The 22,877-nt window shown below is 28.2% G+C and overlaps 2 protein-coding genes across 12 annotated transcripts in view; one reads left to right on the forward strand and one right to left on the reverse strand.

Moving 5' to 3' along the window:
- The window catches only part of LOC122509236 (mucin-5AC-like), a 659,214-nt gene that overhangs the window by 190,378 nt on the left and 445,959 nt on the right, over positions 1–22,877 (reverse strand). The window lies entirely within an intron of this gene.
- Positions 5,714–22,877, forward strand: part of LOC122509237 (acyl-CoA Delta-9 desaturase-like) — a 36,846-nt gene continuing 19,682 nt past the window's right edge. The window contains exon 1 of one of the 2 annotated variants that reach the window (XM_043623120.1): positions 5,714–5,791. The gene's annotated coding sequence lies outside the window, so the exon portion shown is untranslated. Of the gene's footprint in view, positions 5,792–9,173; positions 9,267–22,877 lie in introns of those variants that run through there. The other variant, XM_043623122.1, reaches the window with a different exon arrangement.

A 22,877-nucleotide genomic window follows, 5' to 3' on the forward strand; every position in this document is an offset into this window, starting at 1 on the left:
GCTCGAGATTAGGTGAGAGGAGTGTGTAAAGGACGCGAAATAGAGAGAAAAGAAAATGAAAAAAAGAGCGAGAGAAAAGGTGAAGTACGTAGACTCTCTGGGTGGATCCAAATATGCTACTGTTACGATGCTTCTTAATTATTATTACTGCCGTTGTGTATTGCCAACCATTCTAAAGAGGGAGAGAGAAAGAAAAAGCCCTTCACGACAATAACAACCGTGCGGCTATGAATTGCTAATCTTGCATAACTGCGCTCTTCCACTTGCCCGTCAATCCAGATGTGACTAAAATTTATTTTCTCTGTTCAGAAAAAAAGTGATAAACGAAGTTCTATTTGAATTTTTTCTTTTTTCTCATTTTAAGTATACTGTGGAAAAAGGAAATGGGATTTTTTTTTTTGATTTGTAAAATATCGGTTTTCTTTCTAGCAAGAGGAAGAAATTCTAATTTGCAGCTAAAGAGATTTGGAGGCTTTGAATTGTAGGTTTCTTTAATAAGAGGTCACGTCAAACAGCTTTGATCAGCTTGGTTGACTTATTCCTCACCGAGAGAGAAAGAGAGAGAGAGATGTATATAGCTCGTATTACGTGATTTAAGGGGACTAAAAACCATTTCTAATTAAGGCAATGCCAACTCGAAAGTTATTCTGCCTCACTGAGATTTCGCTTTCTCTTCAAGCTTTTCATTTCGAGTTAAATAAACCAAGATAACATTTTCCCTTTTTTGTTGATTATAAAACAGAAAAAAATATTTGCTTCTTGTAAACCATTAATTGACTATTATCAAATAAATAGTTAACTAGATCGAATAAATATTTGATTCAATAGGGTAAATAACCCTATCAAATAACCCTAGTAACAAAAATATTGTTACTCCTTCTTTTTACCTTTCAAAATGAGATTTAAACTACTATATGATTTTGTGTGTTGAATAAAAAATGAAATGAAATTTTAGTAAAAAAAATTTCGAACTACTATATGAAGTAGTTAAATTTTACTAAAAATTTACTAGTTATACGCTTTTTAGGGGTCGATTACTTAATTTTATTTCTACATTCACTTTCATTTTCCTTTTCACTTTGATCGATTGTTATTTTCACTTTCACTTAGGAATATTTTTATTTCCACTTTTAGTTTTACTTTCACTATGACAGATTTTTATTTTCATTTTCACTTTGACATTATTTTATTTTCATATAATTAACCTTTCATAAATCACTTTCACTTTAATTTTCACTTTCATGGATTTTTTTTCCTTTCATTTTTACTTTGATGGAATTTTATTTTTTTTCCTCTTTTGTATAGCAACTTTGACTTAGCAGTATTTTATTTTCTATTAAAGTGAATGATATAAATAAAATACTGCAAAGCGAAAGTGACTGTGAAAAAGAGAAAAAAATAAAATTCCAGTAAAATGAAAGTGAAATTAAAAGTGAGAATAAATATCTATCAAAATGAAAGAGAAAATTGAAGTGAAAATAAGAGTGAAATTGATAGTGAAACTAAAATTTCTAAGTGAAAATGGTACATGGTAGTGACAATGAAAGTGAAAATAAAATTCTATGAAAATTGAAGTTAAAGAGTAGTTGTAAAGTAAAAATAAAAATCTTTTAAAGTAAAAATGAAAATGAAATCTTTCAAAGTTAAAGTGAATGTGAAAATAAATATTTACCAAAGTAAAAAGAAAAGAAAAGTGAACGTAGAAATGAAATAACGTAATTAACTCTCTGGGGCTCGATTACACTAGTTTACAAAATTAAAAAAATTTTCTGATCCACGGCATTTCACTATCATTTCTTATGTAAAATTTGCTCCCGAATCCGAATCTGAAGTCAGATATTAAGAACGTAGAACAATTTTCGAGATATGGGTAAATTTCAAATTTTTGAGTTTTGACAAAAAGTGGATTTACTAATATACAATTATTTCCTAATGCAGTCGATTGATTTCAATTTTCTTTGAAGCAAATTAAAGGTAATTTTATTTCCAATAAAAAAATATATACAACATTTTTAATCGGACTAACGGTTAAGGAGCTAGTTATGAATTTTTTTGGAATTTCTCATTATTTTTAACAAAATTTTAGAAATTGATTGACTTTTTCGGTTAATAACGACATAAAAAAAGTGTTTACTTTAGGTTTTCTTTTTTGGACGTCAAAATACAATTTCGTAAGAAGAAAATAAGTTGTTACCGATTCAAATTGAACTGAAAATATAGAAGGTAAAAGCACTTAAATAAAAATATAAGAAAATTGGTTTTTACCCAATTTTACGATTTATTAACGACATATCGTATCGTTTTCGGTTTAAACAAATTTTAAACATTAAAATTGTCTTAAATTTGATTTGCACTGTTTTTTATGGATATTATCTGTTTCTCTAATCTAAAAATAACAAAAGTCACCAATCATTGCTTCGTCCCAAAATTCTTGGTAGCGACATTCCATTTCCTTTATTTGCTCGTGTAATTTTTACAAAAAATGCCAATTTTAATGTTAAAAATTTGTTTAAACCTAAAACCATACATGTCATTAATAAATCGTAAAATTGGATAAAAGCTAATTTTCTGTATTTTTACTTAAGTGCTTATATCTTCTATATTTTCAGTTCAATTTTGATCGGCAACGGCTTATATTCTTCCTAAGAAATTGTACTTTGACTTTCAAAAAAGTAAACTCGAAGTAAACACTTTTTTAGGACGTAATTAACCGAAAAAGTCAAACAATTTCTAAAATTCTGTTAAAAATAATGAGAAATTCCAAACAAATTCATAACTAGCTCCTAAACCGCCAGTCCAATTAAAAATGTTGTATATATTTTTTTATTGGAAATTAAATTACCTTTAATTTGCTTCAAAGAAAATTAAAATCGATCGACTACATTCAGAAATAATGGTATATTAGTGAATCCACTTTTTGTCGAAATTCAAAAATTTGAAATTTACCCATATCTCGAAAACTGTTCTACTTTCTTAATATCTGACTTCAGATTCGGATTCAGGAGCAAATTTTACATAAGAAATGACATTATAATACCGCGGATCAAAATCTTTGTAAACTAGTGTTATGTAATTTAATTTTCACATTCAACTTCATTTTGAAAGGCTTTGATTTTCATTTTCGCTCTTACTTTGATAATAAAAATCTAACACAATGGAAATAAAGAAAATTTTATTTTCACAAATATACTTACACTTTGACTGAGTTTTATTCTTACTTTGATTTTCATTTTTACTTCTCCAGAATTTTATTTTCACTCTTACGTTAATTTAAAAACATATTAATTTTCGCAATTACTTTCACTGTGTTAAAAAAGAAGAAATAAAAATTTATCAAAGTGAAAAGAAATGTGAATAAAATCTAACAAAATGAGAATAAAAATGAAAATCTTTTAAAATTAAAAATGAAAGTGAAAATAAAAGTCTTTCAAGGTGAAAGTGTAAATAAAAGTGAAAGTAAAAATCCATCAAAGTCAAAATGAAAGTGAAATTAAGAATCTATCAAAATAAAATAGAAAATAAACTAACTTGTCCATTAGTTCAAATTAGTAAATATTTCTTCTTATTCCTACTAATTTACTAATTATGTACTAAAAAAATAGAAAAATATTTTCCACTACTAAATGAAAAATAGTAAAATATAGTAAAAGTAAAAAAATTGTAAAATAGTAGAAAATAGTAAAATTTTAATAAAAATTCTGAATCAATAATTAATTAATTTTATCCCAATCGGTTAATTTCTGTACAAATGAAAAATAGAATATCTTACAAAAAGAATATTTTTTAACAAAGTATACATTTTAATATTTATTGAAAATGCAGTTTTGAAACATTGCTGTCAATTGATAAGACTAAATATACTCAGTTTGTGTAATGAAGTAAGTAAATTGTAATCTTTTGTTAAATATTTTTTTTGCAATATTGTCATCCAGGTTAAAATAAAAAATATAAATTTAAACATTTTTTATTAAACACTTTTATTGCTTATACATACATAAATAGTAAAAGTAGACCTTGAATTTAATCAAAAATAGAATAATAATTTTTTATTTTATTTCATAATTTTTTAAAAAATAATTTTGAATAAAGGACCTCGCAAAAATACATTAGTTTTTGGGTCCCGGTCGATTTTTCTATAAGTTTTTAAATAGTTTTCTTTAAACTAAATACAAATTTAAAATTCAAAATTTATAAGAAAATCGACTGGGATCTAAAACTAATGATTTCCTCAGGCGTTCTTTTTTCAAAATAATTATTTCAAAATTTATAGAAAAATAAAAAAATTAATTTTTTGATGCCGTGAAGAAAGCAGAACCAAAAAATATCTGCAATTAATTTAGAAATTTAAATATTTAAAAAAATCTTCTACCTTCTATAGTGATAATAAAATTGATAATAAAATTTAAATATTCAAAAGTAAATTGAAGAGAAAATAAGACAAGAGAAAGATGATAAAATATATGGGAAAATCTATATATAAAAGACGATGGATCAATGGATGCAAGTGAGTTATAGTAAAATGTCTTCTCCGGTGATTGAGCAAATATTTGAGGAAGATCACGAGTCGAATGGTTTATCAAATAGAATGGAATGAGACTATACGCAGTTTTCGTTAAGACGAAAATTTTCAATTGAATTTCATTTTGAAATCTTCTATAATTATATAGTATAGCTTCAAAAAAGTGATTTAATTTATAATCAATAATCTTAGTGTAATTAAAAAGAGATAAATAATTACGAGGTGGAAAAAAAAGGTTGAAATATTTTTTCTTGTCAGTTAATTAAAATGCGTGCAATTAGCGGTTCTTGCGAATTAAGACTGTGGCACTGGCAGTAGTTGTATTTACGGGATCATTTAAAATTCTGTGCTATGTTGTCGCGAAACGACCCCTTTTTCTTTCCTTCAACCCGCGGACGACGTCAACGGTTTCATTGGCTGCTTAAAAGCAATTATGCAATTAGACGTTTTGCCACAACAATTTTTTTGTGCTTTTTGTTGCGATTTCTTTTATTGTTCTCCTTAAGTAATTTTTTATTTTATTCCATATTTCTCTACTATTCTATTTTACTCCTATTTCTATTTATTTTATTTATTTTCTTATTTAATTTATTTTAAAGTAAATAAATTTAATAAATAAATCTTAAATAAATAAAATAAATAAAATGAAATTAGAAAATAAATAATTATTTATTTTATTATTTTATTAATTTTTCTGTTATTAAATGACAGTTTTTTATCATTTCTGTGGAACTTAATAATTTTATTTTTCAACCGTTTAATTTTAAAATTAAAAAACTAAGTTTGAAAAACTGTAATTAAAAATTATTATTTTATACAATAGAACATATTTTTTTGTATTTTCGCAATATTTTAAAAAAAAGGACACAATACAAAGACATAAGGAATACATAACGTAAAATATTTATAAAAATTATCAAATGTTTAAATTATTTTCAATCAACAGGTTTTATAATTAACATTCGATTGTTAAACAATGTTATTTATTTTTTATAATTTATATAATTAATGTTAAAATGTATATTTGCAAAGAAGTTTATAAAATAATTTTGAATTTCAAAAGTAAATTAAAAAATAAATTAAAATGCAACAAAAAAGGAATATTAAGTTGCTAATTATAGTTAATTTAAACTAAACATTTAAAATTGTTGATAAAAACTGTCAGTGACTTGTTTTTCTATATGCAAACGTATAAAAAGAAGTTTTACCCATTATTTTTCTGCAGTTGTAAATCTTATTCTGTAGAGACTGCTTCAACATAGAAATTTGAAGGTATATTTATAATTTTTTAGTAATTATTTATTTATTTAACAGTATTACGAATAGTGATATTTTCTCCTGATTACCGGTTATGTAATAAATATATTTTACATTTATAAAATATTTACTTAATAAATAATAATTTATATATTATAATTATTTATTTTATATGGTTTTATATTAATTACAAAAATATTGGTAATTATTAGTATATTTTTCCAATAATAAAATTAGTTTTAAGTATTGTAAACTTTATATTATAAACAATTAAATATATATTATATGTACAATAGAATATAAATAATATTAAAGGTTGTATTATTATTAATTTAGTATTATATAACTATTTCTCTTTTTACACAAACTTATAAAGAAAAATTAATCTTCTAAAGTACTTTACAAAATTTACAATTATCTCACCTGGTAAATTTTACTAAAATGTAATTATGTTACTAAATAACTTCATTTTTATGATTGTTGAATAAAACATTATCATTTTATTATTATTTATTTACATATAGATTTATTTGTTTACTTTATATTTATTTAGCTTTTTTTTAATTTTAATTTTTTTTATTTGTTTTTTATTTATTTTTTATTTATTTATTTATAAACTTATTAATTCTTTAAAGAAAAAGAGAAAAGGTCGAATAATTTATTTTCGCAAACTAAATTTAATATTAAACTGTCAATGAAAAATGATATAAAATTTAAGACTGAAATGAAAAAGAGATTAAACAAGTTTCTCTGTTATGGGCGACCCTTAGATGTTAAAATTATGAGGATTTTTTCCACCTCCCCCGCCTCTATTTCTTTTTTTCGTGAAAGAAGGCGTCTCACGTGCGTGAGGCTATATATTTTCACTTTAGTGCACGTGTCGTCTTTGTCGTCGAGTTTGCAGCCGTTGTCGACGACTACCGACGACTACGACGAGAGGACGGTATCTGAAAGTCATAGAACTCGATACAAAGACCAATGTCGCAGAAATGGAGATACAATGATGCGACCCGCTATGCATTATGTATATTTTGGTAAATCATATGAGAGAGAGAAAATATCAAAAAGAAAAAAATGAAAATCGTTTATTGGAACCGCCTCTTCGCAAAAAAAGGAAAAATAAAGTAGCCTCACTTTATAAATTGCCTACTCATAAAAAATGAAGAAAAGTTGACAAATTATGAAAAAATCTAAGAAACGAAAATAATTATTAATTTTTACTTTTTTCGACTTCTCTAATTATTAAATTTAATCAATTAAAAAATTTTTTAAATTAGAAAGTAATTTCATATTTTTTTCACTAAATCGTAAAAATTTTAGTTTCTCACATTGAGAATGAAAGTTTTTTAAACCAAAAATAAGTATCCAACGAAAAAAATATGTTTGATTTAAATATATATTATAACACTGTGTTACAAAAAAATATGACTTCAAAAACTTCCTATGGGACCTAGTGGAGGTTGTAGGGCTTGAAAAACTGAGCAAAATGGTATATTTTAAATTGCCTAAACACCCTAAAAATTTTATTTTAGAGCTAAAAACCGTTTTTAGGAGTTAATCCACAAAAAACCTGATAACTTTCTTATTTTTTGACCGATTTCAATTTATTTTTTTTGTTTGGAAGCTGAAAAACAGATCTTTCCAACGATATAAATATTTTTATCGTATCTTATTAAATGACGACAATAAAGGCCAAAAAGTTTTAAAAAATTAATTTTTTTAGTTAATTTTTCTAGTTTCTTATAAATTTGTAACTGTTATCTCACATATAATAATTTTTTTCGTACTATGCATCGAAAGTATAGTCAATTCTGCTTTTAATGACGCCTGATTGAATAGAATTCGTTAAAATTTGTCAAAGTTATCATACTTTAAATTTTATAGTTACATAAAGTTTTAGAGATGACTGGTCTTTTTTACATTTAACAAAATAGCGTAGATATTTAGAGTAAATTCTTTGTGAACTAATCAAAATTAATGATTTTAGATTAAATTTAACTCAGAATTCATTGTTGATTACAAAAATCGTATAAAACAGAATATTGTTTGTCAACAATTTAACAAATGATTTAAAATTTGAAAATGCTTTTTTAATGGTTTTTTAACACAACTTTTCAGGGAAAAAGCACTTGTAATATGCTTTCAGAATATTGTTGGTCTCTCAAGCGCCAAGAAGACAGTGCAAAGTTAAAAAAAAACATTAAAAAAGCATTTTTAAATAATAATATTTATAGCGTTAGAAAGATCTGTTTTTCAGCTTTTAAACAAAAAAAATAAATTGAAATCGGTTAAAAAATAAGAAAGTTATGAGGTTTTTTGTAGATTAACTCCTAAAAAACAGTTTTTTAGCTCTAAAATTTTTTGAAGTCACATTTTTTTTGTAACGTAATTTTTATTTAATAAAACTTAGGGGAGAGTGGGGCAAACCGGCCATACTAACGGTTTTTTTTACTCTTGTGACTAAACGAATTAACCGATTTCATTTTTCAATGGTTTAGTTGCTGTGTTAACTTTAAAAAAATTTGCAAACTGGCCGGTTTGCCCCACCACCTGGGGTAAATCGGCCAGTTGGGTTTTTTATCTATAATATTGCATTTGTATAATCTACAATATCAACAAACATAAAGAATCATGTGAACAATGGTTGTAATAATGTAAATAATAATACAGGATTGAATTTTAATTAAGTAAATAATTTTTTTTAATAACAAAACAAAAATGTTTGAATTTAACAGGGAAACAATATTAAAGGGTCTAATTCTCATTGGAAGACAATTGTTTTTCATTGAAAGTAAATATTTTAATGAGAAAAACATTCTAATTAATAATAATTTTCTTGAAACTCTGATACAATGAAAATATCCTATGGCCGGTTTGCCCCACCGAAAACTGTCCGCTTTGCCCCACAGGCTCATTTTGAGAATAAATATTTGTTTAAAAAAAACGCTTTCCAAATTCATCAAAGTTTTTGGTGGTAAATATTCCTGAGGTGTGTACCTTCAAAACCTAAGACCTAATATTTGGAAATATTACACGATTTCCTCAGAATTTCCTTAAGAAAAAATTCGTAAAAGTGTAGAAAAAAACTAAAAAAAAACTTTTGCTCCCAGCGTTGCAAAACCAAAAGTAAAAAATGTCAAATTAAAAAAATAAGGTATACTACACATGGTTGTTTCAAATTTCTAAATAGCACTTTTGACAATTTCGCCGCATTTCGGAGATATTGACACCTGGCCGGTATACGTACCAGGGAGGTTTGCCCCACTCTCCCCTATTATTTGTTAATTCAAAATTATTATGTTTAATTCAATAATAATCTTTGATTGACTTTATAAAAAAGATAATTATGTTTGATAATAAATATTGATTATTTGATTTAAATATATTGTTTTTTCAGTGTACACGGAAAAAATAAATTCTGTAAGAATTCCTGAATTTGTTCAATAATTGAGGATTTGTGCAAAGTTCTAGAAATTTTTAGAAATTCAATGTAAGTATATCTGAATCGTTCCGAACTAATTACGAAACGGTTTTTGTGAGACTTTTAAAATCAGCATTGTAAATAAATTCCTGGAGAAATACAGGACTGGTCTATAATATTATCGAAATTTTGTCGTAGAAATTATATTTCTTCTAAAATAGTATTTACAAGCGTCTAATCAAGGAGAACTCCAGTTTAAATTTCATAATAATTCCCAGGTCCCTACAACCAGCGTGCGATTCAATGCGTCGTGTATTTGCGTTTATTTGTGTATAAATTATGTGTGCGTTAGAATATATGTAGGTAGCTATAAGTGTATTATGTATGTACGTATGTGTGTGTATCCTCCTCAACCAATCACAGTTCGCCTTGCTTGACGAATGACGATCAAGTACATACGCGTATACACAACTTCTTTTTTTATTTTCTTTGCTACGGAATTGTTCCGGAACTATTCTGTAGCCCTTATAAGAGCTTCTTCATATATGAAGCGACCCTCTGAATTTTTCCCGAACTCATCGGAAGTTCTACCGTCCAGACTATCTGAAATACTCAGCTGCTACATTTCGTAAAAACTATCACATAAATACCGAATTCTTACCATATAATTCCTGAATATCTATTTTAAAAGTTTGACATTTCTTCCAAATAACAGCTCTATAATAATTACCGACTTTTGCTCATATCCTCAATTTCGGAACGAATTCAGGAACTATTTCCGAATTATTTTTTTCCGTGTAGGTTCAAGTAATTATTATTAAATAGTTAATTTTCTCTTCTTGTTAATTTTCTTCTTTTTATCTTTTATTTTTATTTCTTTTCGCCCTGTGTATATTTTCCACTAACCTTAATTTTGTATTCAAATAGAATGCAATAATAATTCTAAAAAAAGAAAAAAAATAAATGAAGTAGCAAACATTTAATGACGAAATGTTGAAAACTTAATTGCTTGCGGTTAGAATGATAAAAATAATAACAATTTTTCCAACTATTATTATCTCTGCTGGTAAATTTTTTTTCAAACAATGTATGTGGATTTCGTGTCTCTAGTATAATTACTTAATTTATATTATTTCGTTAATTATTATTATTATATTGTTTAATTATCGAATTAAATTATCAAACATTATTATATACCTATAGGTATTATTTATAATTTATTAATATTATTATTTAAATAATATTATTTGTTGCTAATTTATCAAAATATTATTAAATTATTAAAAATTACTAAATTATTATTGCTTATTGAATATTTAATTACTTCTGTCCATGAAGTATTTCCGAGAACAATTTTGTTTTTTTTAAATTCTACATTTTTAAGATTTATTATGTGAAAATTGTAAAATATATTGTTGTTTATAATTTTATAAACAGTAATATTCTATTATTTGTAAGACAATGGTTATTACTAATAAAATGTTAATAATACAACTTTATAAGATTAATAAAATAAAATTATTGATAATTTAGTAATGATTTTTTTTTTTTTTAATAATTTTGGCTCAAAATAGATATTATATCAATTCTAATTAAAAATAAATTTGAAATTACAAAAAAAAATTGTGTAAATTCAGAAAATGTGAGGAAATAATGGGTATAAATATTCGCGAGTGAATAGGATCTTCCTATTGACATCTCCTCTATTCACTCAGATTTTAATTAAAATGGATCTACTTGCTTCAGGCATTTAAAGTTTGTCTTACTGTTCGAAACATTTTCTCCTTATATTTGAATTAAAAAAAAGTGATTTTTCGTAAGAATAAAAAATAAAAATTTAATCCATTAATTTTATTTCATTATACAATGAATTAAAATTATTAAATTGAATTTGTATTTTTTACATAAAAATATTTATTGATAATTAAAGGAATTATTGCAAAATATTTTGAAATTGCACCCTGAAAAGAGTCAAATATTTGAATTTATTTGATTCGCTAAATTCGAATCCATTGCTACATTTTCCCTAGCACTTCAAATTTTAAAATGGCTGGTCCAAAATGTCGGAAAAAATAAAAAAAATTCATAGGATTTGCTTTCAATTTGTTACACGGAGGTTTCCAAGGTCACAGATTACAAATCTGAAGTTAATTTTTCTAAATTCAAAATGGCGGATTCAATATGTCTGACAAAAAAAAGTTAAAAATCACTGGGCTTTGCTTGAAACTTATTACTCGGTGGCTTTTGGGGTCATTTTGAAATATTAAAATCATATTCGTAACCAGAGGCCCCAAAAAATCCCCAAGTAAAAAGTTTTAAGCAAATACGATTGATTTTTACTTTTTTCGTCAGCCATATTGAATCCGACATTTTTAATTAAAAAAATTTTACTTCATATTCTTAATCAGCGACTCCAAAAAACCCCGAGTAACAAGTTTCAAGCAATTTCAAGTCATTTTTACCTTTTCCATCCGCCATGTTGAATCCACCATTTAGAATTTTTAAAAACAAACATCGGATTCGTATTTAGCGAAATTTAAAATGGCGGATCCAATATGTCGGACGATGTTTTGAAAAATTTATAGAATTCTCTTGTAACTTGTTGCTCGGCAGTTTTTGGGGTTGCTGAACACGAATTCGATGTTAGATTTGCAAAATTCAAAATGGCGGATCCAATATGGCGGACGATGTCTTGAAAAGTTTATGTAATTCTCTTGTAACTTGTTCCTCGAGGGTTTTTGGGGTCGTTGAACACGAATTCGATGTCAGATTTGCGAAATTTAAAATGGCGGATTCAATATGGCGGACGTTTTTATCTTTTCCTACTCAGTTTTCGAAATTATAAAATTGAATAGACGATTCCCCCGAGACAATTAAACATTTTTTTAAATTTCAAAGTGGATTCTAAAGGATAAGAGTACACGGAAAAAATTAGTCGCTGAAGTTTTCAGCTACTAATTGAAGACTCTCGGATATGAAAAAAAACTTTACAGACTTTTTGAAATACTCTTCGCTTTTATATCAGAAATTCTCTGAAAAAAGTTGAGGACTTTTTATAAACCTAGTAGCGGAAAATAGTCGTAGAATTATTGTAACACTTTGATAGAAATTTTCGTCGACGAGTCGCGGAAAATGATGCGCAGAAAAGATGTGCATGCTCTCAGGCGGTAAACGTCACGTGAAATAATTTTGACTGACTTTGTTTACGTATTATTTATTTTTATTTATTTTATTTATTTTTTATTTTTCTTTATTTATTTTTTCTTTCTTTATCGCGTACTATTTATATCGCGTATTATTTAATTATTAACTAATTATGAACTAAACAATTAACTCTGTTCTCAAAGTGAACAGAGTCTGAAAAACAAATTTCAAGTCGTTTCTTGTCAATTTTCCCAAAATACTAAATTACATAGTGTAGAAATGAGATATTTAGAAAAAAAACCCAAAGTTTCTCTTCCAAGAATAATTAAATTTCAATTTTGAATTTAGGTAATTCCAGTAAGTATTATGAGAGGAAAGGTCGCACCTTTCGTATGAGGCGCGGTTGTTCTCGTATATAATACGTAAGAACGTGTATCAAGGCACACACCAAAAGCAAGCGGAGTTGTGAAATCCAAGGGGTGCGTGCGGCAGGTGGGCCGACTGCATAAATAAGGCAAGGAAATTTGCAATTATGAATCGGGACTAGAAATACAGGGCTGCTTTTCTCCCTCGTGCTACGTCCTTTCTCTCTCTCTCTCTCTCTTTCACTCACTCACTCTTCCTCTTTTCGTCCAACACGCGCATTGCATATGATGGAAACTTTATAGTGAGAGGGAGATGGAATGAATTGAGAGTGGGCTTGAGAGAGAAAGAAATAGTCGAGAGAAGGGTGACGCGGAAAAGTTGAAGGAAGCACAGCTGACGAGTATGCAAATTTGGATTCATCTCACTCTCTCACTCTTTCTATCATCCGCCTCTGCAATTCCCGTGTGGGACTTGCCATTAACGAACATCTGAGAGAGAGTGAGGTTACCCAGAGTTGTGATTGGCTCCAGTAAGTCCTCATAGTGTCGCGAATTCCTCCGGTACAAGTTGAAATTTTCCGACTTTGCTAAATGCTAATTCTAAGAAGCATATTTTGTCTGGAAATATAAAGTACCTTTTCGTAGTTGTGTTGGCTTTGTTCTTTTTTAGTATCTATTTTTATTAGGAGAAGTTCATTGCTCGCACTGTTAGTAGTGTCTTCTTCAAAATTGAATTGTCTGGAGTTAATTAGGAATCATAAATTTACTCCTGGGATACATTCTAGTGAATCAGAATCACTTCTAACTTCCTATAAGTGATCTATTTTGACTCCTGAGTCTATTAGAGTGGCGTCTAAAAATCAAGGAACTGCAAAGTGACTCAGGAAGCTTTAAATCACTACGAGTCACTTAGGAGTCATAAATTCAATCTAGTGATGAGAAAAAAATTCCAAGCGATCAATTTTAACTCTTGAGTCACTTAGAGTCACAGAGAAATCATCTCTTTATTTCAGTTACTAAGAGTGACTAAGTTACTAAAAGTGCTAAAACTAATGAGAGAATCATAAAGAATCATAAAGTTGCTTGAGTGATTTACAGTGACTCCAAGGTGATGAATTTATATATCAAGGAACTGAAAATCGACTCAATTTTTGACTCTTGAGTCACTTAGAGTCACAGAGGAATCATCTCTTTATTTCAGTTATTTTTAAGCAAACCAATCTATGACTCATTAGTAACTGCGAAGTGACTCCTACAAATCAGGGAGCTTTGAATCACAAAGAGTAAGTAAGGAGTCATAAATTCTTTCTAGTGATAAGAAAAAACTCCCAAGTGACCAATTTTTATTCATGAGTCACTTAGGAATAATCTTTTTGCTTCATCGATTTTCAAGCACTCTTAAGTGACTTTTTTTACTCGTGAGTGACTTATACAACAAGAGACCCTATGACTCATTTGAAGTGAGATATTAAGTCAGTTGCAATCATACATTTGCTTCAGTGATTCACAGTGACTCCCACGTGATGAATTTAGACCCCAAGAAACTGCACAATGACTTCTAAAAATCAAGAAGTTTTGAATCACTGACAATTACTTCGGGGTCATCAATTCAATCTGGTGATGAGCAAAAACTCCCAAGTGATCCAGTTTGACTCTTGAGTAATTTAGAGTCACTTACGAATCATCTTATTGTTTTAGCGATTTTCAAGCACTCCTAAGTTACCCATTTTGACTTTTGAGTGACTTACAAAATAAGTATAATAAATGACTCCAACTGACTCTTAGTCAGTTGGAGTCATACATTTGCTTCAGTGATTCACAGTAACTCCCGCAAGAGATGAATTTAGACACTGAGGAACTGCAAAGTTACTCCTAGAATTCAGGGAGCTTTGAATCACTAAGAGTCAAAATTTCAATCTAGTGATGAGTAAAAAGTCCCAAGTGATGAATTTTGACTCCTGAGTATCTATTGACAGACTTTTACAAAGAATGAATCTGTGAGTCACTAAGTGTTACTTAGGAGTCATCACTTTACACCAGTGATTATTATGGACTCCCAAATGAATCCCAAGTGACTCCAAGTAAAAGATTTTGTTGGAAAAACAGTAAATAACACAGGCATACAAGGTTTTGAATCCGAGCAACAGAAACCTGTTCCTAAGGTAAATTTTAACGCTGAATTCGAATCAGCTGTCGGCTTTTTTACTAAACGTCAGATTTTTGAGATAATTACAATTTTACTTTTTTATTATTTTTTTTTTTTTTTTTTATTGTTTATACTCCTGCCCTATTGGCCTTACGCACTTCGACAAGAGTCCCCGAGAAATACTTTTTTGGATTAAGCATAACCATTCTACATATGAAAATTCTATATATTAACCTAATTTTGCGTCTACAGCCGACTTTATTAGGAGTACTCGCATTACGCCTGGACCACCCGTCAATGGGTTTTCTCGCCAGAGAAGAGGGAAACTGTAGAAAACCTCTCTGAGTACAACCGGTTTATCGACAGTCGAGTTCTAATGGTGTGTACCGGACAATAATCGACGGTGCACATCATTATACCTCGACGTCAAACCTCCCGCTCAGATTGTCTCACGTGCCGGAAAAATACCAAGCCAAGTGGGCGCGAACCAAGGATACTTATACCCTTGGTCCTTAAACGACCACCAACGCCAGGCACTTATCCGACTGAGCCAATCTGTCGGTTTACTTTTTTATTATTTTAAACAATTGTTATTGCAAATCAAAATATATTACTTTGAAAGAAAAGTTACAATGATCTTTAAATGTTTTCGGTATTGCACGCATAGAAAGGGTTTGCTGTGGCAGCGAACATTTTGCTGCCACAGCAAACCTTGTTCGTTGAAATAGGGACAGCGAACAAGTTCGCTGTGAGATCAAACATGTTCGCTATGACAGCAAACTCGCATAAATTTTTACTAATGTTTGCTGTCACAGCTAACATGTTCGCTGCCACTGCAAACTTCTTAGCTGTGGTAGCTAATTTTCAGAGATTTTACAGCAAACATCTGTTTACTGCTGCAGCTAATTTCTTTTTTTCCGTGTGCTGATTACGAATCCGATGTTTGTTTTCAAATATTCAAAATAGCGGATCTAACATGGCGGCTGAAAAAAATAAAAATCACTCGAATTTGATTGAAACTTGCTACTCTGGGGTAATTTTGTGTCACTGATTACAAATTCAAAATCAGATTTTCTAAATTCAAAATGTCGGATTCAATATGGCTGACGAAAAAGTTAAAATTCAATCGAATTTGGTTGAAACTTGTTATTTGGGGGATTTTTTAGGATTTCTGCTTACGAATATAAAGTCTGATTTTAATATTTCAAAGTGACTTAAAAAAAACCCAAGTAATAAGTTTCTATCAAATTCGAGTGATTGTTAACTTTTTCGTCCACCATACTAGATCCGCCATTTTAAATTTTTTCAAGTGAACTTTAGATTCTTAATATTATTCGTAATCGAATCAAATTTTTCACATTTTCCTGACATTTTGCATATGTTATTTTAAAATTTGACGTGCTAGGGAAAATCCAGCAATGGATTTTAATTCAACGTGAAAAAATACTTTAAAAAGCTTTTTTTGCGTTTATGGATCCAAAAGTTGACCCCAAATTTCTAAATCTATGCAATTGTCCTCCGAAATTTTAATCTAAAAATCCAAAAGAAGTAGCTATTCGAAAAATGAAACTATTTCCAGAATTAAAAATTTAGAAAACATTATTTCTATATCTAGAAATAAATTTCTATCCCCTGATGTAATTTGCTTCAGTAAAAATTAATTTTAGAAGCTTAATGACTATTTTCTGTCACAATGGCCTGAATAATTAAAAGTCTGTAAAGATTGTTGAAAGGGAAATCAATTGTAAACATTACGTATAAAAAAGGGAGCGCAGGGCTGTAACAGTTTGGCTTAATTAATTAATAACAGAGTCACTCTTTACTGATTTAGCCGGGTCACTTGAGGTTAATTATATTTATCCCCCAACTTCACTGCTAATAATTATAAACATATCAACAAAAACTTTTCAGTTTCAAAATTAACATTCATCCACTTTTACTAGATTATTTACAAACAAACAATTTTTTTCTTCTTCTCCTACACATTATAATTATATCTACAGTACTAATACTAATACTATAAATATAAAATGTACTATTAGTATAAATACAAAAAATATAAAAATACATAAAATATAATAACTGTGTAATTAGAATGAAAATAATTAAGTAAAAGTTTAAGTAATTACCATAAATATAAAATATAATAACAATGTAACTGAAATTTATTGTAAATGATTACAAATTATAATAAAATTATAAGCAAATAAATAATTGTAACTGTAATATACTATTTTATTATCATGATCGATAGGGTAAGTGTACCTATTATATACAAATAATGTGAATATAGTTTAGAATTAGTGGCACTAAGTAGACACTTTAATTAGTCATGGAATATTTGCTATCTTATATATTAGTTTAAATTTGAGGCGCATGAAAAGTCTCCAATTTTTATTTTCCGAATCTTTATTTCATCGAAATTCTTTTTATCTAATAAGAATTAATTATAATTTCTTTTAATCGAAAGAATAATTGTGAAAAACATTATTTTTTTGAATGACTATCAGAATGTTTAATACTGCGAAAGAAAATTTTTTATAATCTTCAAATAACTGAATTATCATTTCTAAAAATTATTATTTTTTATATATCTTATTTACACTAATATTTCCATTTTCGAAATGTCAATTTTCATAAATATTATTTTATAGATTTGTTAATAATTATAATAATTATGTTCCCGAATTATTATATAATATAATTCAAATATTACCGAATTACCAATTCTTAAAAAATTTATTGTTCCTAATAATATTTTTTTATAATGTGTAAGTGTTCTAAATTCTAAAGTCTCTAAATTTTATTTTATCGAAATATCATTTGTTATAAAACTTTTTTCTTATAAATGTTTTTCAAAATAATTTTAACTTTTTCGAATTAACATTACTCATAATTTTCTTTACTTCTAATCATTCTTCTTTATAATTACTATATTTTCTAACATGTATTTCTTCTAACTATAACTTTACCGAATTGTTACTTCTCATAATTATTATTATATCGAAATATTATTTTTCAAAATTTTTGTAATATCTAATAATTTTTTATACAAATTTTTTTATTGTATAAGAACCAGTTTTTATAATTTTATTTTATTCGAATAATTATTTCGTATAATTTTTTTCTTACCGAAATAATATTTTAAATAATTTTTTTTAATCGATTTTTTATTTTTCCGAATATTTATTTTTCCAAATAATTCTTTTTCATAATTTTTATATTTCCTAATTCGTATTTTACATAACATCCATTTCTTGTAAGATTTAAATTCTCTAATTTATTATTTGCCTAACCTATAAATGTCATAATAATAGCGAATTCGGTTATCTGCTCCGAGAGCGATCTTGCTCGGTGTAGGAGTATAGTTTACTCTGCTCTCAAAAAGCTGTGCTCTACTCTGAGGCACTCTATGACGTCATGAACACTGGCAAAGTTCGACTGTTTTTGGAGCAGGAGCACAACATGAACTGCTATGGTGTAAAGCATACACTGCTCGTTTGGCGCGAAGTTTAAATTTAATTAAACTTATATAATATAATGTAATATAATATTATATTTATTATATTATATATATTATTATACATTATATTATGCAATATATTTTCTTCTTAAATGTAAAATTATTTTACTTAAAATTAAATATTTTATGATGTTGTCGACAGTATGAAGTATGAGTGTGTATTGTAAAGAGTGGGGACGAGTTCACAGTCCTTTAAAACTAAAGCATAAGCAGGTGTGGTCAGATTAATTAGTCGCTACTCAAAGTGATAGCACGTTTGTCTTCCAATAAGGCTCAGTGAAGAATTGGAAGGATTGATTATCTCCAAGTTTTTGTACTTTTACTTGTTAAATAAATAAAGTAGAGTTGGCTCTCAGTTGAGTAACCAACTCACCAAAAATAATAATATTAGTTGTTTCTTACGGCGACAACATAATTGGTGGCAGCGCTAGGATATTCAAAAAATTTTGGAAGTTCATCCAGATTTTGAGTATCCAGAACCCAGAGTTAGTTCCAGATAAACAAAGTGATTATCTAAAGTGAACGAGAAAGTAAAGAAAAAGCAGAGATCTACAGAGTGATATCCAGAGTTATCCAGATCTACAGAGAGGTATCCAGAGAGTTATCCAGATCTATAGAGAGGTATCCAGAGAGTTATCCAGATCTACAGAGTGATATCCAGAGAGTTATCCAGATCTACAGAGAGGTATCCAGAGTTATCCAGATCTACAGAGGTATCCAGAGAGTTATCCAAATCTACGAAGCAGAGTTCGAGATTATCCAGAACTACGATCCAGACCAACAGTAAGGTATATAAAAGAAAATTACGAATCTTTAGAACAAGAGTATAAGTCCACTTTACGTACGTTGAACGGCGACCTTCATAGGGTGTGGCTAAGTTTGTTTTAAAGCGTTGGTATACTCCGTGATTTTATGAGTATTGCCATCGACAATAAACTAAAAAAAAACGAATTTCATATTCTTGTGTACTCCTTGTAGCAGGATTGCAAGAAATGAAATTTTAAATTAGAAAACGCGAACGGATATAAAATAAAAATTGTACGAAACGATATAGGAAATTTATAAAATTAAACTGGATTTAAATTCATATAGAGAAAGTAGGGAAAACGAAACAATAGACACAGACAGTTCATCCCTTTCAATATCACTGACTGACAGACTAAAATTAGACAATATTCTAAACATCATGCCAGAAACATCAAGTGCTTCAAATGACCATTTGCAAAATATTCTTGCAAAAATGGAGAGATTCGAAACGAGATTAGTAGCGATGGAACAACCAGTTAGAAGAGAAAAAGGTTTACCCTTAAATGAAAACGAATTAAATAGCGATCACGAAGAATTAGAAGAAGTTACAGAATATGATTTTGGGAAAAGCATAAAATTAGTACCAGAATTTAACGGAAGCGGTTTAGAAAATTTCATTCATCTAATAAGATTATCTAAAAGAAAAACGAAAAGAAATGAAAGATTAACATTACTGCATGCAATAATTGCACAAAAATTAGTAGGAAGAGCAGCAAATACAATTAGAGCAGATGCAGTTAAAACCTTTGCCGATTTTTTTGAGAGATTAAGAATTTTATTTGGAGAAAAAGATAGTTTAGAATCACTTCAAAGGGCTCGCGATTCATGTATAATGGGCAAAAATGAAGGTTTAGAGTCATTCACCTCAAGATTTATGCAGTGTCAGGATAAAATCAGGCAGTCTATAGATAGTATGAATATAACACCTCAAGAAACTTTCGTAAGACAGGAAATAGAAACAAATGCAAGTGTCAGCACATTCTTAAGAAATATACGTGAAGAATTTGAAATTAGAATCCGTCCTCAGAAACCGAAAACGCTGAATGAATGTTTTAATATTGCCTCAGAAATTAACGTGAATTTGAAAGATAAAAGAAGAATTGACAATTTTACCAGAAACCCAAGAAATGAAAACCCAGTACCAACACCAAGATTTAGCAAACCGAGAAATTTAGAAAAATGCAACCATTGTAAAAATTTAGGACATACAGAGGATGTTTGTAGAGGAAAATTAAAAGGTTTACCACCACGTCAAGAAAAAACTCAAAATTTTCAGTCACGACCAATCAACACCAAACCACCAGACCGAGTGCAGCTAAGCGAAGAATTTTCTTTATCGGAGAACCCGCTAAGCACGACTTTCCACCGATACCAAGAGAACGAAGAAGACACGACACACCTATTGTGGCTTTAAAATTTGATAAGTTAGCATCAGGAAAATTTGTAGTTGATACAGGATCGAATATATCAATCATAAAAGAAAGTATGTTAAAAGGAAAAAACTTTAAGAAATACGCACCTCATAATGTTTTAACAATCGAAAACAATCCCATAATGTTCGAATATTCTATTTGTTTAAAACTTTTCGGTAAAGAATCAGTTTTTCAAGTTACAAAAGATGAAATTGCATTTAGAGAAAACGGTTTAATTGGAATGAATTTACTTTACGATCAAAAATTTAAAATGGATTTAGAAAAAGGTATTTTAAAATTAGGACCTAAAATACTTTATCCGCAATCTAGTGCAAACAAGAGATATAAAATCTGTTTTACTAATTTTAAAGGAAGATATTCAGCAATTACAAAATATGATTATGAAATTATTTATAAGAAAGGAATTGCTAACACAAACGCTGACGCCTTATCGCGAATTCCAAGGGTTCAGATGACAACAGATGGTACAAATGACACGTTAGAACAGCAGAACTGGCCTACTACAGGTGTAAACGAGGAAAATAAGAACATGGAAATAGATACGCAAACAGAAGACGACAATTCAATAATTGATGACGAAAATAAAAATGAAAATATGGAAATAGATTCACAGACAGAAGAAAGCGATCAATCAATAATTAAAGATGAATTCAAAGTAATAAAGACTATGAAATTGACTACAGATACTAAAGAAGTACAATGGATAAGAAATATACCTCAAAAAGAAAATGATGACGCGAATAAAATGCGATTGAAAAGAAACAAAATAGAAGAAACCGGACAGTTAATCATAAGACGAGAATTTGGACCGACAAGGATAAAAGAAATTTGGATAACGAACGAAGAAACAGAAGAAGATAACAAAATAAAAATTAGTCCTCAGGTGACAAATGAGCAATTAACAGAATTTTTAGAAAAAGAAACTAGAGAAGAAAGAATAAGAATTATTTACGAAGTTATAGATGAAAGCAAAATATCAAGAATTCTTTTTAAAATATGGAAAGGTGATGATAAGGAAATATATTTGATAAAGAAACACATTGAAAGAAATAGAAGAAAAATTATAGCAGAAGCACATGAAGGAATATTAGGAGGACACTATTCTAAGGATATTACAGTACAGAAGATAAGAAATATGGCAAACTGGCCCAACATTACAAAAGATGTTGAAGACTTTATCAAAACATGTGATTTATGTCAACGATTAAAATAAATGGAAGCAATCAGAAATAGCACAATTAAACGAAATACCTTAAATAGATAATGATAACGCAAATGAAATACGATTAAAGAGATGTAAAGTAGTACAAAGAAAAGGATAGTTAATTTTACGACGAAAATTTGAACGTACAAGGATAAAAGAAATATTGATTACAAATATAGAAACATAGAAGAAAACAAAGTATAAATAATATTATGACGAATCGGATAATTATGACGAAATGAACCAATAGGATAATAATATGACGACTCGGATATTTAAGTAGGACTGAATGATAAACTATGAATCAATAAAAAAAATATATAACGAAATGAATCAAAAAGGTATCAAGAATATTATGACGAATAGGACATTCCAGTAGGACTATATGATGAAATATAAATGAATCAAGAAAACAAATATAACAAAATAGATCAACACGATATGAAGAATATTACGACGAATAGGATATTAATAAACAAAAGAAATAAATATGACGAAATGGACCAGCATTACAGTAAATGTTGAAGACTTTAACGGAAGATGCGAATTATATGTCTACTCTCTAAATCTGAATATGTGAAATTTCACTTATTGTACGTTATAAGTCGTCCTCTCGATCAATAAGTGCATATACACTTATAAATAAGTGAATTTTTCACTTATTCTGAGTGAAATTTCACTTATTATAAGTGTATATGCACTTATTGATCGAGAAGACGACTTATAACGTACAAATATGTGAATTTTCACATATTCAGATTTAGAGAGTACACGATTTAAAGAAGATAAAGAAGAGCAAAGATATTATGAAGAAACGAACGTACCAAAAGGATCAGATGGTATAATATTAATGTAAGAAGAGAAACAAAGTATGACGATATGGACAATGACAATGCGATTAAGTATTTGAGTACTTACTTACTTACTAAAGACAATTTGAGAAGAAACGAACGATGACAAAGCAAACCATACATTTTACAAACGAAAACTGAATACGTACCGATTGACAAGACAGACTTAGAAAAATGTAGCACTATAGAAGAATATAAAGTTGTAAG

This window comes from Leptopilina heterotoma, unplaced genomic scaffold (assembly GCF_015476425.1).
Source record: "Leptopilina heterotoma isolate Lh14 unplaced genomic scaffold, ASM1547642v1 Lhet_6, whole genome shotgun sequence".
NCBI lineage: Eukaryota > Metazoa > Arthropoda > Insecta > Hymenoptera > Figitidae > Leptopilina > Leptopilina heterotoma.